Below are 6,000 nucleotides of genomic sequence, written 5' to 3' on the forward strand. Positions count from 1 at the left end.
CCACTGCCACCAATGGAATCTAGCTCAAACACTAGCCAGTTCACTAGGTCCTGATATTGCACAGCTCTGAACTCTGAACTAATGAAATGGTCAACAGATCTAGCCATCTCGATAGCCATCTGGGTCAATGCTCTCACACGGGCTCGCACCTCAGGGGAAGGGGCAGAAATACCCTGAAATGGTGCAATAGGTACCTGGTCCAACTGAGCAGCAAACTCTGGACTCTGCTCTCTGATAAAAGAAGTATTCACCGCCCTATGGACATGATAAGGGATCGGTGAAGAAGTACCACTAGGGGCCACAGGAGGTACCGGAGGTCTCATCATAGAAGAACTGGGACCGCAGCCGGGAGGGAAATCCCTGACAGCAGACAGAGACCTACGTACCCAACGGGGACGAGGACCAGATCCAGGGATGTCTTGAGGTACAAAAGAAGGAACTAGGGGAGAAGGCATAGGGGTCTCCTCGGTAACAGCATCAAGGGGTTTCTCCGAATCTGAGCTATCCGAATCAGAAGCCCGAGATGGAGAACTCAAGATCGCAATAGGCCACTGCCAACATAATAAATATACAGGCAAGACACAACCAGGTCAAGGCAATTCTATCAAAACATTTAATAGATGCCAGGGTAACGCCGTCGGAACCCTCGACTGACTCTAAAGGTTTGCTCCTCTATATGAGTTGTTGACTCACACTTAAAGACTCACGCTATCACCTACTTATGATAATTCCTAACCTGAATCAGGGACTTGAACCTGTAGCTCTGATACCAACTGTGACGGCCTCAACCCCGGGGTCAGGAGTTGACGTCACTAAACACAATTACCAAAAATATAAACAACAGAATTATTATTAAAATATACTAACTTGACCCCGAACCAAGATCCGATTCAGGTTCAAGTATAATTCAGGTTCTCATTATTACAGACTCTTTATTCAACATCTAAGACACACAAACTTTATTCAGCAACTCCTCAGACCTCATGGTCTGATACAAACTACCTCAGAGGAGCCGGGTCCAGAAGGGGCGGGAACATAGGTCGGTCTGACTGATCTTCTAGGCATCTGCGAAATATACATAACAGTTTGCAAGGGTGAGCATAATCGCTCAGAGTACCAAAATATGAATAACAGGATAAATCAGTAATGCAACAATAATAGGAACAAAACTGTAATTATGATATCAACATTATACAACAAAATTTAGAGAAAAAAAACTGGATATCGTTAACTAGCATGCTTCATTAAAACAATGTAGCAGTGTGCTGTAAAAACACCAGAGTCCAATTTTAGCATACCAGTCACTTTTATAAAATCACTGTACCAATTACCCGTACTCTTACAGGAATCACAAAATCCAAATCAGATACGTATGGATATATGAAGACAGCTGATCAGGCTATCAACACTAGACGGCTCCAACTGCGATCTTATTCATGGCTCCAACTGCCATTTCAATTACCTGTTCCGGAACTCAGAGACTAGCTAGGTATCTGACCTGCTGGACTAATCGATTATACAGTGCGCGCAACCGAATTAGCCTCTTACGCCAACTCAATAGGCCTACTCTGGCCCCAACGTATCCCATATCTGATCATTTTAATTCAGTTTTCAAAATCATCACTTTTACCTATCTCTTTTCAAAATCCATTATATCACAGCACACTATTCAAATCCTCTTTTCATTTAAATCACGTTTAGAGATAGGTGTTTTCAGAAGTTACTTTTTCCCAAAACACAATTTTAAACAACGTTTTCAAATACAGAGGATACATAACTTAAAATGTTTCTGTTCCATTACGAAAGTAAAACATTTAGTTATTCATATATACTGAATCATAAAAGAATGGTCAGGGGTACTTGCCTTGCAACGCTTTACAAAACCCTAAGTAGCTTTCACGCTGACTTTAGTCCTGAGAAAACTCGCTCGGAATCTACAAATACAGAATACCCTAATCAGTTACACCGACATACTTGATATCCTCAAATTCTAACAACTCAATTCGATAACCCGACTCGTATCAATATTATACACATAAACCCGTAATCACATAGTCACGTAGTCGGAAATATTGTTAGGGGTAATATGTAAAATATAATTATGTACATTTTTGAATACATATTTTTAGGAAATTTTGACAGCATCTTTTTTATTTATAAAACTACCCGTCGATTACAATCGACGTCATCAATCACACAATTCACAATATTACTTCATCCTTTTATACAACTTACATCCCAACACCAATCACAATTAATTATTTAAATCCAGAAATATTTTATGAAAAATCATTTTATTTATTTATAAAATTTAGGACTCAGAATATCGTCATCACCGTCCACCGTCCGCTCGTCACGAGTCATCGCGGTACGGCGGCAAAATTTATTGGTGCCCTAAAATATTCGGGTATCCAAATAAATTCTACCGATTATTTCAAAATATTTCCTGCACGAATTATTAATAATATCACGAATATTTATCAAACAATTCCTGCATAACAAGGAAAGAATTAAAATTAATTAGTAAATTAATAACAGAATTTCACACAGACTGCACACAACACACCCTAACCGCGCGTGTACATCACGCGCCACCAGAACCACCCACACAAAATAGAGCAACACAACAGAAACAAGGTAACCAAAGGTAACCACAACTTAAACATATACATACAACCTACATGCATATATATAAGCATCCACAGAGAAGAAACCAGAAAACTCGCCGGAATAGCCGGCTGAAAGCTCACCGAAAAGCGGCGGAAATGGAAGAACAGGGGCGGCGAAAGAACAGGAGGGAGGAGAGAAGAAAGACTGTGAGTGGAGAAGAGAGGATGAGAGACGAAGATGAGAGATAACGAGAGAGAGACAATCGAGATATGGTGGAGTGAGCCGGGGAGAACAGGGGGTGGGGGGGTTTTGTTTTTACTTTATTTATATTTTTTTTTCTCTCCTGTACTACAATTGCAACACGTAGTACTAATTTTCTGAAATGCTGACACGTAGAGTTTGGGATAATTATGAAGGGTTGATAGTCTGTTTTGTACCTGAAACTCGAAATTAACGGAATGAGGTGCAAATAAAACTACCTCCGAAAATTACGAAAATAGTGCTAAAATATTATAAGTATCCCGAAGTAAATAAAAACGTAAATTTCGAAATTTTTAAACAATTTTTAAGGTACGCTTTATACCCGCTTTTTAACCAATAACGAAACAACGCGCGGGTAAAACGATTTCCAAAAATTTCCAAAATAATTTTAAAATCCTCAGAATAATACAAACTTAATAAAATATAAGTTTCATAATTTTTAAAGATTCTCATAATTAAATATGGATTTTAGCATTTAACACACTCGAAAAATCATTTAAAAATGAATAATTAACAAAATATGGATTTCTCAATTTTATAAAGTCCTAAAAATAATTATTAAAATTATAGAATTAGAAAACCAATTTTAAAGACAATCCAAATATTTATGGAATTAAAATTACAATAAAAACACTTTTACAAGCGAAATAAAATCCTATAACTCACCAATAATTCACATAATTCCAATCCCACATATCAACAAATCATAAATAATTAAATAACAATCAGTAACCATTACCAAATCAATACACAACTTTTATTTATTTACTCAAACTTTTATTACACTTCCGAGTATAAAATAATAAATAAAAAAATACACGAGTCGTTATAAGACCGGCTTAAATCTGCAAGAAAAAGAAGAAGTAAAAGTTTTTGCAGAAATCCAGCGCGGCCGCGCTGATCAAGCGCGCGCCCGCGCCCGAACTTCAGAGAGCCAGCGCGCCCACGCTGATCAAACGTGCGGCCGCGCCAGGTTGGGTTTCAAGAATCCTGTCTTGAATAAAAGACTGATTTATGGACTTCTCTGCTGATTAGGGCTGCTATATAAATAACTTTAGGCCGTTTTTAATAATATATCAAGCCAGAGACTTATCAAGGAGAACCGTGAGAAGACCGTGTTAGCACGATTCAATAAAGACGAAGAAGATCTTAATTTTACTTGTGAATCTTTGTTCTAAGTTGTTACTTGGATGCTAGTTTTCTTATTTGTGAACCTTACTCTTATTTCATACTTGGTTTTATTTATTCTTTATAAAGACTACGTTTATTATACCATGCTTTCATCGGAACCCACATTGATGATGAGTCCGATTATGGGCTAATCGTTATCTTGGGGTTCTAGCGGATTTATTTATGGATTTCTTTAGTTAATTTGTTTAGATGCCTTAGTATGTGGTGATTGTATGATAACCTAGTATTAGTTGTGCGTATTTGTCTTATGAGCGTCGCGAACTTATAAGATAGTGTGTTAATTCTTAATGAAGCGAAAGTTAATTTAAGGATTATAACTTGCCATGCTAGCATAGGTTCATGTATTTGTTATGCATGATTCGTAGGTAATTTTAACCATCTTACTTGCCCTATGTAATCAAGATAGATAACTTGTGCTTAAACTGTTATGTTGTCAAATTCTATAGACATATAGGGTCTCAATTTAATTGGTGTATATTCAGCTTCTATCTCTTTTGTGGATGTCTGGTAGTATGGTATTCGTACAACGAAAGTTGGCGTTTATCAGTTTCGTGTTATCTGATTAGTGTCATCACCATTGCATGCTAAGAATAAGAACAATAAGGCTATTGAATGAAATATTTAATGAAGTTGAAATCCCATATTTTTAATATATATTAATTCAGTCAATCTTATTTTCTTAGTTATAATTGTTAGTTTAATTCTTAGTTATAAACAACCTCAATTTGTTATCGTCTTAGCATTGAATAATAACTATACATTGTTGCTTAAGTGCGTAAATTAATTAGTTAACCAAAGTCAGTCTCTGTGGGAACGAACTAGAAAAGATTCTATATTACTTGTGAACGCGTATAATTGTGTGTATTATTAGCGCGTGTTTAGCGACTAACAAGTTTTTGGCGCCGCTGCCGGGGACTGCAGTGTTAATTTATAGTTCATTTTCTTTCCATCAGTGGTCGTTAAAGTTCATTGACTTGGATATTGTTACTTATTCGTTTGCTTGCTTATTTCAGATACTCTAGCGAGGGTGTATACATACGCGTTCGCGTACACTTAAGAGAACTCTGGATAAAGCCGTGGAAGAAGTTATGGTGGTTCGAAAGGAAGTTTTTGAAGAAGAAAAGAAGGTAGAAGAAGAAGAGAAAGTCGAAGAACCAGCTTTAGTAGAGATGGGTGATCAAGCAGAAAATCCCAAGCCTTTGATGGACTATTCTCAGCCTAAGATCAATGACATTCAGTCAAGCATCATCAGGCCAGCCATCAGGGCTAACACTTTTGAGATCAAGTCAAGCACGATTCAGATGATACAAAACTCAGTTCAGTTTGGGGGTTCTCCTACTGAAGACCCCAATATGCACATCAGGGATTTCATCGAGATCTACAATACTTTCAAGTTCAATGATGTGACTGAAGATGCCATCAAGCTGCGACTCTTCCCGTTCTCTCTGAGGGACAAAACTAAGTGCGGGTTACATTCTCTACCAGCAGGGTCTATTACCACTTGGGAAGATCTTGCTCAAAAGTTTCTCACTAAATTCTTCCCTATGACGAAGACTGCTGTAATCAGGAATGCTCTTACTCAGTTTGCTCAGCAAACTGGAGAATCTCTGTGTGAGGTTTGGGATCGATATAAGGAGATGCTAAGGAAGTGCCCACACCATGGCATGCCTGATTGGATAATTATCAACTGTTTCTACAATGGATTGGGTGCTACTTCTAGACCCAAGCTTGATGCAGCAGCAGGAGGATCCTTGTGGGCTAAAAGCTACGATGAAACTTATGAACTTATTGAACTGATGGCTGCTAATGAGTATCAAAATCCTTCCCAGAGACTGGCTCAGGGAAAGGTGGCACGAATTCTGGAGTTGGATGCAGCAACTACTATAGCTGCCCAACTTAAGGCTTTGACGATGAAGGTGGACACTTTACCTAATTATG

The 6,000-nt window shown here is 37.9% G+C and overlaps 1 non-coding gene across 1 annotated transcript; it reads right to left on the minus strand.

Annotated features, from left to right (window-relative positions):
- Positions 1 to 5,621: 5,621 nt before the first annotated feature.
- On the minus strand, positions 5,622 to 5,728 carry LOC141688355 (small nucleolar RNA R71). Its single transcript, XR_012561801.1, has one exon. It is a non-coding gene; the product is annotated as a small nucleolar RNA R71 (small nucleolar RNA).
- Between the last annotated feature and the right edge of the window lie 272 nt (positions 5,729 to 6,000).

Source organism: Apium graveolens, chromosome 9, assembly GCF_009905375.1.
Source record: "Apium graveolens cultivar Ventura chromosome 9, ASM990537v1, whole genome shotgun sequence".
In the NCBI taxonomy this organism is placed as follows: domain Eukaryota; kingdom Viridiplantae; phylum Streptophyta; class Magnoliopsida; order Apiales; family Apiaceae; genus Apium; species Apium graveolens.